Here is a 20,415-nt window from a genome sequence, read left to right as displayed (position 1 = left end):
AAAGAAAAAAATAAGGATTGCTGTCTTTGGTTGGAGAGAATAGAGCCTTTGTGAGAGTAGAGACCTTAAAATTAACCAAAGGATACAATTCTGCAGAAGCTAACACAATATATGGGAGAAAAATGAAGACCTCTAAAACTCCTCAAATAACCAGCAGGCCATGCTCAGCCATCACTAGTTGAGTTAATGATTTTTATTTTTAGTAAATTTTATTCCTACAGAGTTTCAAGGGAAAGTCATTTTTAAATAGAGAAAAAGATACTTCTAGTTTATTGTGCTACACCCCATCTCTAAAGTTCACTGGAACTCATGATGTCCCTGCTACCCAGCAAGTTGGCCTCCCATTTGGTATCCTTGGAGATCAGAACTTTCACATCAATTGGAGCACAATATCCTATTGTCTTTTCTCTTGCATTCTGGGTGTTACATCATGAATGTTTGAGATTGTCTCCAAAGTTCACTTTGACATTAGTAATCCCCATCTCTACTATAGGGTATCCATCTGATGATTTAACATCCACCTTGACTCCCCTTTTCCTACTATGGCCAGTCTATTTTTAGTTCCATCCATATTTGCCTCCTATTTTATGAAACCACAAGCTTCTAACTTCTTGCATTCTTGCTCACTCCTTTTTTGCAAGCAGCCTCCATATAGCTCCAGAGTTATTGTTCTAGTGAGGAAGCCAGCCCACAACAGCTTTCTTCTTACAGCTTTGTAATTATGTAAGATCCAGGTTTTAGATTCTACTGTTATCTATGTTGTGACTTCACATGGTCTAGCTGCCTTTGCCTACCTCTTTCCTTCTGGCTCTGTTGTCTCCAGATGCTACTGTACGTGCGTGCTTAGACTTCTGGCTACTTCTCTTCCTTGAACATTCTTTGCTCATGCTGCTTGGCATATGAGTCAAAGTGGGAGAAGCTAAGCTAGGAACCAAATCAATGAACAAATTTCATTGGCTTAGAGCAACTTTTGAAGAGTTTTCAAGTGGAGGTGACTATCCTCTATCCAGTGACTCAGGGATCCAAGTTCACTCCACCTTGTCATTTCAACATGTGGTTTTATATATAGCCAGGTCAGGGACCTAGAAGTTAACTATAGCACCTTGATCATAGTCTAATTTCCAAAGCTAGAACCAGCCTCTTTGCCTCATCCTGACTGTATTGGAGGCTTGGTTACTTTGAAAGAACATAGACATTTAGGAAAGGAGTCCAGTGAGATTCACACCAGTGTACAGCCTGACAACAGGATACAGGCATACCCATCTCTTTATTTTAGCTAATAGATATTCTACAATTTCTATTTCTATTCTGCCTCTCAGATATCTGAGTGATATATTCTAAATATTGAGCTCAAGAGATTAGCCCTGAAACACATTAACCTGAGGTAGTCTATTAATAATCAGACAACAGAAAATTCATATATACTCCAAGTACTAGACATTTCTTCAAGGCCATTATGGATTTCTTGAAAGAATTGGCTATCACAGGGAGAATGCGCCAGAAGGCAGGGTTCTTGAGCCAGTGAAATGGTTGGATAGATAGGATATATTCACATGCAAAGTTAGCTGGGTGGAAAATCAATGGGGAATTGAATAAATGGCTGATATAGAGCCTTAGAGACTCTTAGAAATATAAGGCATGATTCCTGAACGAGTAGAATTGGCAATTTAGTGAATCAGGTTTGGGTGTCTAGAGGCAAGCAAGGACCCAGAACGTGCCAGAATAGGCAACTGGGGAAGTTCTACTTTTCATCCTACCTAGATTATTCTGCCTAAGGACTTCTGAGGACAGAGGTGAGACCCCTACCCACTTAACCATTGCATAGAAGTTACTGTACAGCAAGCCTGAAGCAACACAGTCTCTTGCCCTCAAATGTCTGCTCTCTGCTGAAAACTGAAGCTGCTTTGTCCCAGTTTCCCTTCCTAGTCTAACCTGGATTTCCCAGCTACCTTTCTGATGAAAGATAAAAGATCTGGGGAAATTAAAAGACAATGCAGGCAATCTTTTCTTTGTATGAGACAGGTAAAATGAGCTGCATAATTTCATGTTAATATCCCTCTAGGCAGAAATGTGATTTCACTTAAAAGTTGCTTTATAGATTCTTTTGGTTTGCTTTAATGGCAAAATAATTAAGTTGTGTCTAATTAAAAGGGAATAAATTGCTCACAGATGTGGAGTAAATCAGCGCTTAGTTGAAGGGTGGAGAAAGTTGCACAAAGTTCATAGGGCTACAAGCAATTAAAAGACAAGAGGCCAGATTGATTGACGAGGCATCCACGTGGAACAAGGCACACATTGATAAATATACCCAGGAAAGACTGAGGTGGGGGTAGCAAGGGACAGGAAATTTGGGAAGAGCTTTATCAAAGACAAATGAACTAATTACCTGTTTCAGCACAAACAGCACGTGGCCAGATCTGTGAAGTAAAGTGAGAAAAAAATGTTGCAGGATTGCTGCTTCCAGAGGATCCTTTCTGAAGAGATGTTCTGTGACCACACACTTGGGAGGAAGTCAAAGAATGGAAGAGGGAGAGGAAAAGGCAAGGGGAGGAGAATTACTTAGGAAAGGCATGGAAAATCATAATTAAAGCTAGGTGTTGGTAACTACAGGCAGAAGAGTGAAATGCTCACTTAAATATATATGATATAGTAATAAGGTCTAATGTCCTTCTGTGTATCCTTAAGATTGTTAATAAAAAACTTTACAACATAGTGTTGTTGACCTCAAATGATATCATTTGTTTGGGAGGAGAGGTCTTCAAGGCAAGGAGGAGGAGCTATCTCTTGGTTTAGGACAATGCAAGGGAAAAGATACAAGGAGAACTGTGAAAAAGGCAGGTGGGAGGAGGAAACAGCAAATGCTGGCCAATCACAGACCAAGTAGGGACGTGGGATTACGACTCATGCTGATCTCATGGTGATCCTTAAGATCAGGGTAGGCCAAGTGAAGTTGTCTGGTTTATTCATCCTACACTCAGCTGTGTGACCTTGGGATGTCATCCCATATAACCTTTTTTAGGCCCTAGTTCCTTCCTTTATAAGACAAGGGAATTGCTATGGCCCATGCATATTTCCTATGTTTTCATTCAGGTTCTCACATTGATCTGTCTGGGCAGCCTGATGAGAGCCTGCCTCTGCCCTGCCCCCCTTCCTCCAGATTACAGCCTTGGCTCCTTTTAGAGCAAAAAGGAACTCACAGGACATTGTTCTTTTTCCAGAAAGGAGCACATTTTCATCCACTTTGCTTTGGTTGAGTTACTCTACTTGCATATGTGTTTGGGTATAGTCATTCTCATACTTTAAAAATAGACAACTAAATTCTTTCATCTTTATCATCTCTAAATATAACAAGATTTTAAAATAGCTCATTCCAACACAAGGAGGAGTCTCCAGAAACTAGTTCTTTCTAGACATTACCATGCGGATATCTTAAGGATGTAAATTTCAGTTTGCTTCCAAAAAGACTCATTATCTTTTCAGATACATATGTGATATCTATTCTTCATAGCTCATAGAATGGCAGAGTACTTTTAGTTTTGACTGTATTGTATTGAAACACTTTCCATGTCCTATTGATTCCAACCACAAACATTTGTCAGTTTTGTCTGTTCTTCTCTGGACCCACTACTACTCCACCCCACCCCACCATACCACACCATACTGCACTACACACTACCACACCACACCAGGCCATGTTCCCTTCTTGTTTCAGTTGCCTAAATATTATTACAGTTTGCTCCTTTCTTTCTAAGTAAGTTTTCTCTCACCCAGTTTGTTGTTCAGGTAAGTCAGAAGACATTATCTCAGAGTAAATCAAGATATCACTGAACTACTCTTTCTTGGTTTTGGCTTTCCCAAAATAAAGTATAAGTAATATAACTTTAAATAAAGCTTTAACGTAATTTCAGAATGTTCTACCACACATAGCCTGCCTTCCCAGCTTTTGCTTCAATATCTCCTGGTCACACTCTAATCTAGTCATGGGGCATTCTTTCCCTTGTATGTACACCTTTTCCTCAGCATCCACACTCTGCATCCCTACATCTATTCAGAAATGCTTATTTATGATTATTCTCATGAAACATGTGATTGATTTATAGTTCTCTGTTCTTATCTCATTTTAGCTCTCATTCCCATGTAATCAGCTACGTGCTGGTCTGAATTGAGGGCTTCTTCATGTCAGTCACACTCTACCCCAGTGCCTCCTGGGAGCAGTCACTACTCTACCCCAGTGCCTCCTGGGAACAATTGTTCATTTACATGTCCCTAGGTACAGTGACCAATGCTAAGAAGCACCAAGTTTGTGTGATGAATAAAAACCAATAATTTATACTTAGCAATGACTTAAAAACTTTCCCAAAAGCATCTTTACTATTGAACTTTTCTCCCCAAATAGTTCTTTGAGGTCAGTTATATCTGTGTGATAGTGATTCTTCTTAATACCAGAATGAAATCCCCCAGTGTTCCTATTTATATGCATCAGAGTTTAAGGAACGTGAGACTTTGACGTAGGAGCACATTTTGATAGGATATTATGTAGCATTGGAATGAAACAATTCAGAGAGCTTAGTAACTCACATCAATAAATCACATGTAATTCACTTAAATAATAATATATGATTCAATTTCACCAAGGACCTAGTCCCTAGAGGTTTTTAATGCTTTCCTCTCTTGACACAACAAACTTGAAATTAATTTTCTCCATAGCTGACACTTGTTTCAAAGCATTTAACAAAATTACTCTGATCTTATCACTTCTGTCCCCTGGGATCCAAGTGACTAAGAGTGACTGGAGTTTCAAGATAGGGGAATTAATTGGGAAGTGTTTGTGGCCTGTCCCCATTGCTCAGGATTAAAAACCCTTTACTCTTGCTCAGGATTCTAGTTGAAGTACTCACAGTAGAATGCCCTTGCATCTCAGTGAGCTCTTTCCCATAGACTCAGGGCATGCTTCATAGTCAAAATTCACAATCTTCACTGAGCCTTATCTTTTATTTCTCAGATGCCTTCTCTATTTGTTCATGAGCCTTTTGTTCCCTCTTTTCTTATAAGTGACTTGATATTTGTATAGACTGGAACTGAAATAGATTAGGTCATTTAGAAGAACTTCAGAAATGAGTTTGCACTTGGATTGAATTATCACGTAAGATAGACTTTGGGTTAGGATATGTGACTGTGGGTAGGTCAGAAGTTGTCTATATTGTGCAGATGAATCTAGTTGCTCTTTCTTTTGGAATAAGAGCAATGATAATATATGATGTATAATATAACATACTAACATCATATAATATATATTATATAATAAATAAAATCTTGTAATGATAAAGATGAAAAGAGATTGTATAACTTGCTAAAAGTCACAAAGACAATGAGCAATAGAAGCAAATTAGTAGCATGTACATTGTGGCTCTTAGTTCTTCTGCATATTTGAGCCAGAAATATAACCGTGTTTACCTCACAGTCTGTGATTACCCCAGGGGAATATTTTAAAAATAATCTTTTATGTTAAAGATAAAATAGAGTTACTTCACATGATATTTTCTCTCCCCTAATCCTATAAGAGGCTTTTTGTGTTTATAAAAGAGAACATGACCAAGAATTTCTTATGATGGGCTGTAGAGATGGCTCAGTGGTTAAGAGCACTGACTGCTCTTCCAGAGGTCCTGAGTTCAAATCCCTGCAACCACATGGTGGCTCACAGCCATCCGTAATGGGATTGCCCTCTTCTGGTGCATCTGAAGATAGGGACTGTGTATTCATACACATAAAGTAAATAAATAAATTTATTTTTAAAAAGTTTATCATTTTTTAAAAAAAGAATGTCCTATGATGAGATCATAAGCCTAGCAACAAGAAAAGAAAACAGATAAAAAGGAATGTCAAGAAGTATAGGCGACTTTATCACCTAATTAGTTTTCTGGCCTACTTGGCTAGACTCTGGGAGACAGAGAAAGCAGAGTAGTCACATGTTTGGTACCAGTAACCAGCAGTCTTCAGGAAAAGAGTAGGGTGGCCCCAGGCCAGATTGCATGAAAGGGGCTTAGGGATGATGCATAGGCCTCCAGGAAATACATCCTCTTGAAGACTCAGTCTCCAAGGCTTTAATTTTCCCATTTCATGAAGCTTTAACTGTTGGCAAGAGATCTCTGGTGTCAAAAATGCACACTCTGATTTCATTCTGACTGAAGAGGGAGACAACGACCCAACGCATTTCCTGATGCCTAGGTGACTTGGTATCCAGCCAGCCAGTTTTAGTGTGTTATGGAGGCTTCACTATCTGATTCATGGCACAGAACCAGTGGTCTGTCTGGGGTCTTTTGGCTTATTTTTCTGATATAGGAAATGAGAATCAAAGTAAACAAACATGTGCAGGTAGCTGTGTTCAACTGCCTCTCCTGCCCTTCAGTAATTTCATTTCGTCCTTTTACAAAAGGGTAAATTGATGAGTAGAAACACATTTCCACATTTGTGATTCCTCTAAGAGGTGCTGTAGAGTTAGCTGATGTCTCACCTTTCATATAGAATGGTTCCTGTAACAGATGCTCTGCAATGACTGAGGCTGTAAATGTTGTATCCAGGCAACATTTCCATCTACAGAGCAGTAGCAAGGCAAATGGCTTTGCTATCTATCAATGTGAAGTAGACTACTTACTGTCAAGCACAGAATCATGTGAGGCAGTTTCTGATGGTAGCAGAAGGGATGATGGGTTTGGGGTAGAAGACATTAAAGGGAGTGTTCAGAAGAGAGGTAAACTGAAAATTTTGATAAATATAAATAAACATTTTCTTCCCATCTGGTGGGGAACTGTGGCTCTTATGTATATTCTACATAGAATTGGAAGTTCAACCAGGGGAGTATATTATAACTAAAATTTATGTGCAAAATGCCAATCAAACAAAGCTTGTGAATTATCTTGTAGATTAAAGACCATGAGGAGACTGAGATTTGCACAGTGAGTATGAGCATTGGGATAGTAAATAGACAAATAGTACATGCTATAGAATAGGACAGCAGTCCAATGTATGCATGGGGATTGGGCACTTGACAGATGAAGCCTTGTAAGTCAGTACAGATGTATGGACTCATATACAGTGACCTCATTGGTAACTAACCTAACATCAGTAATAACAAGTACGAACACTTCCACCTCTTATCACACATAGAAAGCAAATTCACAATATATCAAAGACCTTCCTGAGGCAAGGAGGGATAGATTTAAAACATAACCAGGAGATCAGCTTTATAATTCTGAGGCATGGAAAAAACACGGAAGGCAAAGACATCAATAACTTGACTAAAGATTGATGAATCTGTACCATATTAAAATGGAAATGGTCAACAAGGCAGGGGAAAGATGAAAGATAGAAGCAGAAGCAGCAAATCCATGTGGCTCCATACAAAGTTACTCCTAGCTTCACTAGTAACCAGGGTCATACAAATTAAAACAATAAAGTGGTAACTGTCACACTACCAGACTGGCAAACGAATTAAAACCTAGTGAATTTTAGATTTGGCAAAGATGAGGTACAACAGACACTTTCCTTTGTAAACTGCTGGGGTGCATTTGAAAGCGATTTAACTTAGGAAGGCAGGTTGAAAGTGCACATGCTCATAGTCCAGCATTTCTACTCCTAGTGGGTACCGTGGAGTAACCTATCCAAATGTGTACAAGGAGACATATTTGGAAATGTTAATTCCATCACCATTTAGGATACTTAGAAATGGAATTGTGAATATATAGGGAAAAAAATAAATGGTAACATTAATAGAATGGGATTCTGTATAGGAGACAGAAATAGACCATAGGAAATAGTAAAAATAGTGGGTCTTGCTAAGAGTTATTATTTTCATTTAGGTATCTCCATAAATATTGTGGATATTAACTTATAGTTGTCATGACAACCCCGTGAAAGGGGTACTATTAGCATCTGTGTTTTACACATGAGCAAAATAAGATACAGAGAAATTCAATTACCTACATATCTCTCAGTTGGGAGTGGCAGAACAGAGCCACAGACCAGCTTGTTTAACTTTAGAATTGCTATTTTAAATGCTATACTCGTCTCAGCACACAAACAAAAGTATAGCATTAGCTCAAATTTTCAACTGTGAATGTGATATATGGCATGTATTTCATTTAGTGTTAGGTTGAGCAGCATTTAACAAAATAGTGGCATAAACAAATGACATAAACTTATGACATACAACACTTTGAGAAGTTGGTAATATAAGGTACATGTGGGGGTTCCTAAGTCATGAGGGATCTAGATTTCTCTGTTCCATTATCCTTAGAATTGCTGTTTAATGTTAAGAACCACAGGGCTCTGAGAACTTCATCCATCAGTCATGTTCCTTGCAAGCAGAAAAAAGAAAAAAGGGAGGACAGGCAAATGCACACCTGCCAGTGCAGTCCCTCTGAAGATTTAAGGAAAGGCTTTGTGACCTAAAAGCTTTAATCTCATTGGGTGCCCCTCTCTTTTCAAGAGAAGTTGGGGTATATAGTTCTTTAGTTAGATACATTGTTACCTTGAATAAACTCTATGTTCTATATAGAAAAAAGGATATAGTGAACAATTAAGTTTCTGCTATAAATATCACATATATAACTATATATAATGCTTCAAACAAAATTATATATTATTCATGTAAAGGTACCCTTTTAGAGTTCATACTTAAATAAGCATGTGTATGAAAATTAATATCAAATTTATGACAATACACATTTCAAGAAGAAAGAAGGGGAATATATGATAAACAAATTTTAAAAAAGTCAAACTCAAGAATGGTATGATAAAACCTGATCAGTTGGATGGAAGTTAAGGCCTATGTATCTCCAGGGGACATGTGTGTGTATCTGCTTCGGTATCTTTTGTATAGTTTATTCACTCATCTGGTCTCCTTTTTCTCTCTGTAGAAAAGAGTCTTCATCTCAAAGAACCGATTTCTCCTGTTGAAAGTTCAAGTCCTCATTGGATGTGAGATAGTACCAAAAAGGAAACTTTCTTTCTCTCCTTTCTTTCTTTCTTTCTTTCTTTCTTTCTTTCTTCCTTCCTTCCTTTCTTTCTTTCTATCTTTCTTTTTTCTTTCTTTTTTTTGTGGAACACATGCTTTACAGTAATAAACGTTGAGATGCTATCTAACATCATAAACTAAAAAAAGCTATTTATAAGTATTAGCTTATTTCATCATCAGAAGAATTCTTGGCATTAAAAAAAGAACAGTCTTTTTTCATCTGTACACATGAAGGGGCTTAGAGAAATGAAGAGTCTTCCCTCAGACTGCACACTTTACAAAGGCAGGACCTGGGTTGGAAGCCACACCCATGAGGCTTGAAAACCTGGCCAGGAAAATATCACATTGGACAGCGACACTGCAATACAATGGTGAAGGTAGAGCTGCTGGGTTTGGAATGGAAGAAAAGGCTGGCTTTGCCCTGTGTCTGGTGGAGTTTTACTTTGGGAGTGCCTCATAGAGTCTGGCTGAGGTGAAGGAAAAGGCAAGCAATCACTCAGAGAAGTACTAGTCCAGAAGTTACACAAGAAAGGAAATCTTTTATTAGTCACAGGCTGGCCTCTGCAGGGCATGATCTAGGGAGGCCACTGAAGCTGGAAAGTCCTGCCAAGAAGAGTATAAACTGAGGTACCAGAGTTCTGAAATTGAAAGTAGGGAAAAGACCAAGGCATTATTCATACTTAGATGATTTCCCCCAGCTTTGTGCTTAGTTGAGTTGATCTTCTTTTATTTGTGAGACAGGGACCCTAAGCTGGGATGAGCCATATTGTTCACATAGCCTGGGTTGGCCTTGAACTCATGATCTGCCTATGTCAATCTCCTAAGGTGTTGTGCTTATAGACATGTGCTACCATCCTGGGCTTGCAAAACTGAACCAAGATGGGTTATCAAATAAAAAGGGATTTCCAATGTTGGGTAGGGATAGTAGGGGAGTATTTCACACAGATATGTTTAGCCATAGATCCTCTAGCATTCTCCCCCTGAAATCTTGTCATACACCCTGAAAGCCTCATCTTTCCTGGAAAAAGAGTTGGTAAGCAGCCCATTTCAGGACTGCAGCCTCCTCCTTGTAACTTCAAGCTCGGCTCCCTGTTCCACACTCAGGTCCAAGATAACCTTGAATTATAACCTTACTTTGGTCTGGCACCTTATTGACACTTAGGCTAGGTCACGTGGTATAGAACTCCTTCACCTCTGTCCCAAACCTATAAGGTCAGGGGATTGTCTTTATTTCTCAGGAATAGAAGAATGTCTCTTTTCAGGACCCATGATGCTCTCCATGGTGATTCTATCTGTCCCAATATTCTGAGAAGTGAAGAAAACTGAAGGTTCTTTCTCTTTAAGACCACTGTCATGGTATCTGTTCTATCCCTCCTAAAAACCCTCTTCTCTGGACTCAAAGGCTTGATCTCTCCCTTTCAGGGCCTCATTGCAGCTGCCTATGCCTAACTCTCCTGATAGAGCATGTCTGAGGGCAGTTCACTCAGCATCCTTTCTAACCTGTTTTATTAATAACCAACACATAAGTAAAGAGCCATCATTAGGCAAAATGACCTCAAATTTTTAATGAGCCAAACAAAATCACAAACCTGTGACTATCATTTATTTGTGTGCCATCCTGTGTGCCAGACTCTATTAAGAAGATTATCTTTAAAACTTAGTGTTGCCTGGAATAGTATCATCATAACCACCACCACTACCACCACCATAATCATCATTATCATTGTTATTAAAATTTTACAATGAAGAGGCCCACTCTTAGAACGGTAAAGTGATTTCTCAAAGATCAAATCTCAGTCCACAGAACTCCAAAAGATCAACAAGCTGAAGTGCCCAAGTAAGGACACCTCAGTCCCACTTGGGAGAGAGAAGAAAGCAATCACAAGTGGGGAGGGAGGGAGGAACATGGGAAGGAAAGTAGAAGGGGAGACAGTGAGGAAGAGAGGGGAATCTGATTTGGTATTGGGTGAGGGAAAAGGACTGAAGCCCTGAGGGCCAGCAGAAAGAAAGGGAACAAGGCAACCTAGGGAAATAGGAGGTGTGTGTGTGTAGGACCCTCCAGAATGCACCAGAGACCTGGGAAACTAGGAGGTAAGAGACTCTCAGGACGCAAAGTGAGGGACCTTAGATGAAATGCCCAACAGTAGGAAAAGGGAACTTATAGAGCCTACCTCCAGTAGGAAGACAGGACATCAAATGATGGATGGGGTTGCCATCCCACAGTCACAACTCTGACCCATAATTGTTCCTGTCTGAAAGAACTGCAGGGATGGAAATGGAGAGGAGCCTGAGGAAAATAAGGACCAGTAACAGGTCCAAAGTGGGATTCAGTTCAAGGGGAGATCCCAAGGCCTGACACTATTACTGAGGCTATGGCACACTCACAAAAAGGGACCTAGCATGACTGCCCTCTGAAAGACCCAGCAAGCAGCTGAAAGAGTCAGATGCAGATATTTGAACCCAACCAATGGACAGAAGCAGCTGACCCCTGTTAGTGAATTAGGGGAGGTTGAAAGAAGCTGAGGAGAAGGGCGATCCTGTAGGAGGACCAGAAGTCTCAATTAATCTGGACCTCCGAGATCTTTCAAATACTGGACCACCAAACAGACAGTATACACCAGCTGATATGAGACCACCAACATGCAAACAGTAGAGGACTTCTGGGTCTGTGTTCATTCAGAAATGATGCACCTAACCCTCAAGAGACTGGAGGCCCCGGGAAATTTAGAGGTCAGGTGGGGTGGGGCATGGGGACATCCAAGTGGAGATGGGTCGGGGAGAGGAGGTATGGGATGTGAAACAGTTGGAGGGTGGATGGGGGGAGGGGAACAAAATATGGAGTGCAAAAAGTAAAATAAAATAAAATAAAATCCATCAAATCTCAAAGGGTCATTTCATTTAGGATCAACATGTGGGCAGGTCTCTTAAACCCTAAATTCTACAATTCTGCAGTCCTTAGAAAAAGCAAGACGGCTGGCTACTGTGACAGCCAACTCTTTACCCCTTTAAATGCTAGGCTGCAGCATCAACAAAATGGCAGTCAAGGAACAACATTTTTTTTTGAGAAAATACTCTTCAATGCAACTCTCTATATTTCAACAGCAATTCCTAACCTATTTATTTCCTGCTGGCAAATCTACTCATGTACTGTAAGCCTTTATTTCCCATTGGTGTGAAGTTGCAAATTGCTGTTATGTGTATCAAAATTCTTTCCATGCCACAAAATACCAACATTAATCATTAACATAAGTGAAGAGAAAAATGAACCTCAGAAAGACCTGCTTTTACAAACACATATTAAGAAACAAAAACCAAATATTGAATGGTAAAGATGTACTATATTTTCTAAATTGCTACTTTAAAAGGCATAAAAAAACCCAACCCCACCTAAATGCAATCAAGTTTGAAATGAAAACACCAGATCTCTTTCTTGGAAAAGATCTGACAAGCTTCTTAAGCATTCTTCTTCATTCTGGGGTCCTTAAACTGAATTCAAATTAAAGTTAATTCTTTTAAAAACTTGTCTTTATGAGTCAATATGACTGAGAGCCCTAGAAATCAGGGTTTGGCTAAGAAGTCTTGAAATCTGTTTGTGAAATAAAATACTCTTTGCAAGTCCTAGATCTCCAGGGATGGCAGGCCAGTCTGGCAAGGATACTTCACTGGCTCCTACAGTGTTTGCAGCTGTGTACTGAGTGTATGGACCTTTCTTCCTGAAGAGGCTGAATCACTTTGCTCCTGCTGAGAAGTCTTTCCTGGATGCCATATCATATCACTTTTCCTTCCTTTCTTTCTTCCTTCCTTCCTTTCTTCCTTCCTTCCTTCCTTCCTTCCTTCCTTCCTTCCTTCCTTCCTTCCCCCCTCTCTCCTCCCCTCTTTTTCTTTCTTTCTTTCTTTTTTCGGAAGTGGGTTTTCCTTTTCTGGTCAACTGTGTTATTTTGGCAGAGAAGCATAGGACATACATGTTCAGTCCCAAAGCCATGCAGTCAAAACTAATTCCATCTTGTGACTCAGTCCATTGCCCTTATGGCTGTTGATTATGTTGGCTTGGTGCCGGTTCCCTCAGATGAGAACTGGCATAAGAGCTGGTTGCAATGAGTAAGCCATTGTAAATGGGTTTCCTCAGAAGTATGAGTGTACAAGCATTGTTTACAAGCAAAGCAACTCCCCCCCCCCAAAAAAAACCCAAACAAACCAGGGCTTCACATCTTTAATCCCAGTACCTGGTATGCAAACATAGGAAAATCTCTGTGAGTTTCATGTTAACAAGGCTAGATGAGATCTTGTCTCAAAAGAGAGACAAGGTGGGTGGGGCCCTTAACAGTTAAAAGCCCTTGCTGCTTTTATAAGAGGCACAGGTTTGAGTTTTAGCACCCACAAAGTGGCTTATAACCATTTGTAACTTTAGTTTCAAGGGTATCCTGAACCCTGTTCTGCTTCTATAGGGACTGGTTGGCTAAACATTCACTCATATAAAATAAATAGCTTAGATGTAGAAAAGTTGGTGACTGAGGTTTTATTGGCTGAGCCTATTGATATGTATATTGCTGTTTAAACCATAGCACTGACTACTTCAGAACATATAGACAGTCATGGGTATGTGACTTAGTCAGGGTTTCTATTCCTGCACAAACATCATGACCAAGAAGCAAGTTGGGGAGGAAAGGATTTATTAAGCTTACACTTCCATGTGGCTGTTGATCACCAAAGGAAGTCAGGACTGTAACTCAGGCAGGTCAGGGAACAGAGGCCATGGAGAGATGTTTTTTACTGGCTTGCTTCCCCTGGCTTGTTCAGCTTGCTTGCTTATAGAACCCAAGACTACCAGCCCAGAGATGGCACCACCCACAAGGGGCCCTCCTCTCCTTGAACACTAATTGAGAAAATGTCCCACAGCTGGATCTCATGGAGGCACTTACCCAGCTGAAGCTCTTTTCTCTGTGATAACTCCAGCCTGTGTCAAGTTGATACACAAAACCAGCCAGTACAGTATATGGCTGCTCTGTTCTTATGGAAGGTTAAAACTTCTGGAATAATCCTGGTAATGATTTTTTTACATGACTTACTTTTATTTTTATATACAGGTGTGTGTCTTTGGTTTTGCTATATGTATGCAGGTGCCTTCAGACACCAGAAGAGAGCGTTAGATTGCTTAGTGCTGGAGTTACAGAGATATACGTGATGTTTGACATGGCTACTGGGAATCACACCAGGGTCCTCTGGAAAATGACTTTCCAGCCCTCTAGTCTCCACTGTGTTGGAAAAAACCACTCATCACCTCAGACAAGATCTTTATGTAACACTGACACTAACCAACCTAAGTCATTGGCTACTAGGAAATAACATTCCTAAGCAGTGGATCAATTGCTATCCCCCATGTTCAGTGAGCACACTCCTCCAAGTGGTTAGTAAATGTATTTGACACACATGTGGATGAGTTCATGGATTCAAAGAGTCCATAAATATGGCTTAATTTGAATTAAAAGTGGTTGTTCACACATAGATTGTGGTCTTATTTCCTTTGAAGATTACATTCTATGAAGTATGATCCACATCAAAGAGTTTATCAACAACATAAAGGCTTGATAATGAGGTTTAGCCTATTTTTACCTTCTCCCAGCTAACCCATGAGAAATAAGTCATGTTAGGTGTTCATCCATCCACGGAATCACCACAGCTTTCATTCCTTTTTCCCTTCCAATGCGATGTCCCAGCACAGTGTAAGGTGACCACCAGTGCCCTTCCAAATCCGTCCTAACTGTTGGTTACTACCTCAGGTGTCACAAAGGACATGAAATGTTAATTCTAGAGCAAGTGGCCTTTCTGTTAGCAAGTAGGCATGGCAATATACAGGGAAAGACTTGGGGATTTAAAAAAAAAATGAAAGAAAGAAACAGACACTGAGAATAGGACTTGCCATAACAAATGGAGCAAATCTTATTTACAAATGACCTTTAACCCCTGAGGTCGGCCCAAATAAAGAAGCATCTGTCATCTTTGGGAACATCCAATATTCTTTACCCTGACAAGGGCCTCTAAAGACTACATTGCATTTCAATCTAATTGGCTCCATGCCCTTTTCTTGTCTTCTCTAGCTATGCATGGCAAGCTAAGCCATCTAGGGAAGGAAAGCAAGCCCGGAGATGTGGGGCACCTTGACAGCAGAATCCAGGGATGGAGGCAGGGTAGGAACACTTCTAATTAGAGTACAACTGGGCACATTGATTTCAGCTTCAGAAGGAGCAGGCTACACTGCTGTGCCTGGTATCTTAGAGTTCCTGCTGATGCCAGCATGTAGCCCAACTCTCCTTTGATCTAGATGAGGCAAGGAGAATTTTTTTTTTTTTTAGTTCGAACAGTGGCCACGATCAATTTTTCTAAACCACAACTGAAAAAGTGTGAATGTGTGAGACAAACAGTGCCAATGTCGCGCTCCTTCTCATGATAGCAATATGGAGAAATGCTGACTGCCTGGGTGTTGGTATTGTTCATGCTTCTCATCAAATGTACATCAAGGCTAGAGCACTGATAATATGGCAGGGGACATGTGGCTGAAGTCCTCATTCTCATGAAGGCTATGTTTTGATGAAAAGATAAAGGAGCATAAATAATGTTATCAGACTAGTTTTAGTTCTGCAAAGGAAGTCAGCACTGCAGAGTAGCACATGACAACAACATGCATGCCTGAACCTGAGCTGAACAAGGATAACAGCAATAGACATGCTAAAGTGGATGGGCTGGGGGGAGGAGGGAAGCTCCAGAGATGCCAACCCTACACAAACTATTACAGGAAACTCAGGAATGCTGACAGCAGGAGAAATAGTCTTCCCTAGGAAAGAACACACCAACTGGGTTAGCCAATCCCCAATAGCTAGGCTTGAAACATACAAGTAACACGATACTGACTGAGCAGGTTATATTTGGAGTACATATGTACATATCTGTATATGTATGTAATAACAGTTAATGAATAAAATGCCAAGAATTTGAAAGCAAACAAGAAGGGCCATATAGGAAGGTTTGGAGGGAAGAGGAAGGAAAATGATATGATTATATTAGAATCTAAAGAAATAAAATGAATAATGAAAAATACAATATATAACGATTAGAAAGAAAAGAATGGTATTGTAATTGCTGGCAGATAGTAATTATGGAAATTGAAATAAAATATATTAGGAACAAAAAAGCATTTATCATTGTCTGATAAACCATTTTTTATTATTTCTTGTTTGCTTAAAGCTTACTTTTCACTGCTAAAATACGAACTAAACAAAGGGAAGGATTTTGGCCATTAATCTTTTCTTTTTTAAAATGCCTAGACAAATTCTTTGTATGTAGGAGGTAATAACCCGTTGAAGTAATACGTTAAGCAAGAAGACTTACTCATCTGACTCAATGAATTTACAAATAGAAAAGATGATGTCTAATCTAAAAAAGAAGGAAAGTGAATGACCATGAGACAGATGAAGGATTATTAACAGAAGTAGTATAATTTGAAGCTAAGCAGGAGAAGCAAGATATAAATAGGTTGAATATACAGAAACAAATGCTTGGCTAGGTATACTTCAGTTATTCTTCAGAGATCACCGTGCTGTGAACTTGGAGAAGCACATTGTCTATCATGTTCTTGCAGCAGAGATAAGAGCAGTGCATGAATATCCAGTCCTCTTATTAGGCTCAGTTGCCTATTGGCATCATGGACTTATCACTGCAATCTCAGGTAGACAGTGTGTAGGTCCCATGGTAACTGATCAATCTGAATGTGACAGTTTTGTGAAGGGGTAAAGGGAAGCAAATAGTAAAATTTTTGACTCAGAATTTCAACAGCTTGGAAATTGAGGCTTTGAATTATAAAATTTTCTTTTGCTTTTTCAATGACTACAGTTCCATAAAGCTTAGGGAAGGAGAATGGGGATACAAGGTATTTTGGAGACAGCTATATGGAAGGATAGCTTATCTCCATTGTAGCATATGGGTCTAGGTAAAAAGTTTTCTTTCTACAAATCCCTGGGCCATTTCAGGAACATCAGGAAGGCCAGCTGAAGATGGGGAAGCCTAACTCAGCATGACATCACGTCTATGGTTCATATTGTTAATAGTATTCTAGTCTGCTCTAGGTGATGCCTGTGTAGTAAGCTTAACCTGGGAGAGGTTGGACTCTTTATATAGAGAAGCTTTCTGGCATCTGACCCTGGTTATATGATCTTAGAAGAGAAGCCCAGACAAGACCGTTCATTGCATAACCAAAGGTGAGACGAGCACAGGCATCAGCAACTTCAGAGTATTTTTGGAAAACACATTTTCATCTTCAATTTACACCAGTCCCAGAGCAGAGCTAAGTCATCACAAAGTGTGAGTCTTGTTCATCTCAGCCCCGATGGACACCCTGTTTTGTTAAACAGACACTGTCAGAAGCCATCCCTTGGGGCGTGTTACCCCAAGTACTGTGAGAATTTGATTCCTTTGAATTCCAAATTTCTTTATTCTCAACAAGTGGAGTAGTTTCCTCTCATATCAAAGGAAGATAGGAAGTTGGAAGAAGAAGCAGGGAGAAAGAGAAAAAAGAGTGAGAAAGGAGGGAATTAGAACGTGTTATTAACATGAGCCAACATTCCTAAGATTCCTACTGTGTATTAGCATCTTATCATAGGCATTGAAAGCACAAATTCTGAGCTTTAAACATACTACAGGGTTAGGCATCTCTAGGTTCATTTTTTTAAGAGGAAAATTCAGACCCATCCCTAATGGGATGAGGTCTCAGGGGTAAGTAGTATATAAAGTTTACACAGGCCTATCTAATTCCTAAGCACAGGCATTCTGAGAAGGCTTTTCTGAAATTGGGGTATGCCAGGAAGCATGTCTACTTCTGGTTTTTCAATAGCAAAGAATTTAACCTTGTCCCAAAGAAGTTTTGTCTTTGTTCACAACTCGGGGAAGTATTCTCTGAGCCCTTAGAATTCTTGCTTGAGAGTGTTTTGTTTGCCAGGAAGGAGGTATAGGGTTATTCTAACAATAGGGAATGTCTAACAATGTCATTTAGGGTTAGGACTTTGGGTAATGGGTCACGAGGTGTCAACTCATCATCCAAGAGGAGCTGGAGTCTGAGATTGGGTAGGTGGACATTTCCTTATATTTAATTTATGTAATGGAGCCCCAGTGGAATCTTAGTATAAGGCCTTAAGTGAACATCCCTGGTTGATAATGTTAATATATATTATTATATGTGGATGCTTGAAAGAAGTTCTGTGACTCTATAAAAAGAGGGCACAGGGACATTTTAGAGCACTTGTGGACTCTACTCCCTTGGCTTTGTCTCCTGAATGATTTTAATTAGCACTTTTCCCATGTAATAAAGCCCACTCTTAGTATAATAGCTTTCTGTGAGCTTTGAGAATACTGCTAGTATACTTTAAAAACAGAGAAGGCAAGTGACAGTTGTCTTTGGGATCTGTTCCTTCAACTTCATCAGATCAGCCCTATTGCTGGCAGCTCTAATGTCTTGGGATGTGACAATCTATTGTCCCCAGACTCTTGGAATGAGTTACCACTATACCTCAGGTTCAACACAGTGGTAGGGATGGAAGGCCAGGGCCCTAGCCCAGGACAATGAAAATGAGACAAAGTCTTGGGATGGGAGTAGGAATGAATAAAGTGAGCTGTAGTCATGGCAGGCAGGATCCTCCAATCCTAGTCATGTCTCTGCTGCTTATTTGTTGAATTATTCTCTGGGATTGGGGTGTTAAATCTATCCTGGCTTTTCTTTGTATATTTATAGTATGTAGACACTGAACTAAATTATCATCAGGTCCCTGAAGGATCCAGATTTTCTAGGATTTCATGGTTGGACCAGCATGCAATAAAAGTCCCCCAGATGTTTATAATGAAAGAAAGACACTTGTTCTTCCATTTTTGGATACCTTTGCTAGGCAGCTCATTTGGTAACACTTATTGTGACAATAGTTCTGAGCTCACAGAGAGCCTCTTACAGCACAATTTTCTGTTCATCTCATCATCATTTTCTTTTTCGGTAACCACTGTGACCCACCTGTGTGCTGAGCTCTGTAGCAGCTAAGATGGATTCCAAAGATTATGATGTATTCCACAGCTCATTGGAACTAGAGGAGGCTAGCAGAGCTAGAGGGTAGGCTGTGTCATGAATGTAACTAGATAGAATTGCTAAATTGAATAAGGGCTAAACAGGAACAGAGGTGTAAGTGAAGTTTGAGGGGTTGAAAAAAATCATCCAGGAGGTGGAAATAGTAGAAAGGAGAGTAAAGTACAGAACAGAGAGTAAAGTATTATAGAAAGAGCCTATTAAGTTAACTGGACTTGAAATAAGAGTTTCTAGGACTAGACATAGGGACAGAGTCTTTCTAGGAATAAGAAGAACAAAAAAGAAAGGCAAAGATATCAGAAATATAGTGTATGTTGGGATGGACCACGCTAGACCTACAGACAATGAGAAAGTATAAGAGAGATAAAAGGGCACAGACTGTCAAGTGAACATATTTCAGTCTTACTCCATAGATATGAAGAATCTTAAAGAAGAATGCATCAGACTGTACATTGAACTGTTCTTTGTACTTTGAACAAATGACGTTCTTTGTTCTTGTTCCTATTCATGGTTCTTTAACTCAGTGATGAGTCTGATGATATGTCAGAGTGACAAGCAGAACTTCAAAAACCCACAGTGTGCATCAGTCAGTGTTTCTTGTTCATAAGAACATAATTTGAAGTCCCCACACTCGCACTGAGCCTAGTGATTTGTGTAACTCATTCAATGTGGACAGAGCCCATCATGGACTCACCTGACCTTGTTTTGTAGATGTGGAGAACACAGCCAAGGAAACATAAGCTATGTGCAGGGCCCATGCACATCACAGACTGTAGGACTAGGACTGTGTCTGCAGGTCTTGAGATCCATGCTTTAAATGCTAGCATCCTCTGGCCTGCTAGCTCAGTTTCCCAACATGCTGAACAAGGAGATCTCTCTTTTCTCATTTTATAGATGAGGATATTAGACAAATATAAATGAAGTAGTTAGTCCAAGGCTACTCAACCACATAGAAATTAATTCTTTGACACCTGAATGTGCTTTCCTTTATCAGATGGAGCTATTAGCAGTGAATACTAGGCACAGAGAAGAGAGCTATTCTATATGCTTAATCTTAAAGTATGCAAATAAGCTGAATAATCCCCTCAAAGATTAAATACACATGGCCAGTAAATCTATAAAAATGTTCAACATTGATCCATCAGGGAACTATAAATCAAATTAATGCTAAGATTCACTTCCTCCCAGTCAAAAGGCTATCATCAAGAAATCAAGCAAGGGTCTCTAGTGAGAGCCGCCATCTTCTCTCCAGTGAGTTCCTAAGCCTGGAACAGTCAGCAGGGAGGCA

The 20,415-nt window shown here is 39.8% G+C and overlaps 1 protein-coding gene across 10 annotated transcripts in view; it reads right to left on the bottom strand.

The window, feature by feature from the left end:
- The window catches only part of Atp10b (ATPase phospholipid transporting 10B (putative)), a 318,086-nt gene that overhangs the window by 117,906 nt on the left and 179,765 nt on the right, over positions 1-20,415 (bottom strand). Inside the window, exon 3 of one of the 10 annotated variants that reach the window (XM_031351455.1) lies at positions 2,387-2,417. The exons of 8 other annotated variants lie outside the window; for them this stretch is intronic. The gene's annotated coding sequence lies outside the window, so the exon portion shown is untranslated. Of the gene's footprint in view, positions 1-794; positions 829-2,386; positions 2,418-20,415 lie in introns of those variants that run through there. One more of the 10 variants, XM_031351461.1, reaches the window with a different exon arrangement.

Source organism: Mastomys coucha, unplaced genomic scaffold (genome assembly GCF_008632895.1).
Source record: "Mastomys coucha isolate ucsf_1 unplaced genomic scaffold, UCSF_Mcou_1 pScaffold5, whole genome shotgun sequence".
Taxonomy (NCBI): Eukaryota; Metazoa; Chordata; class Mammalia; order Rodentia; family Muridae; genus Mastomys; species Mastomys coucha.
The sequence above is the reverse complement of the archived record's forward strand: the minus strand, read 5'-3'. Positions and strand labels throughout refer to the sequence as shown.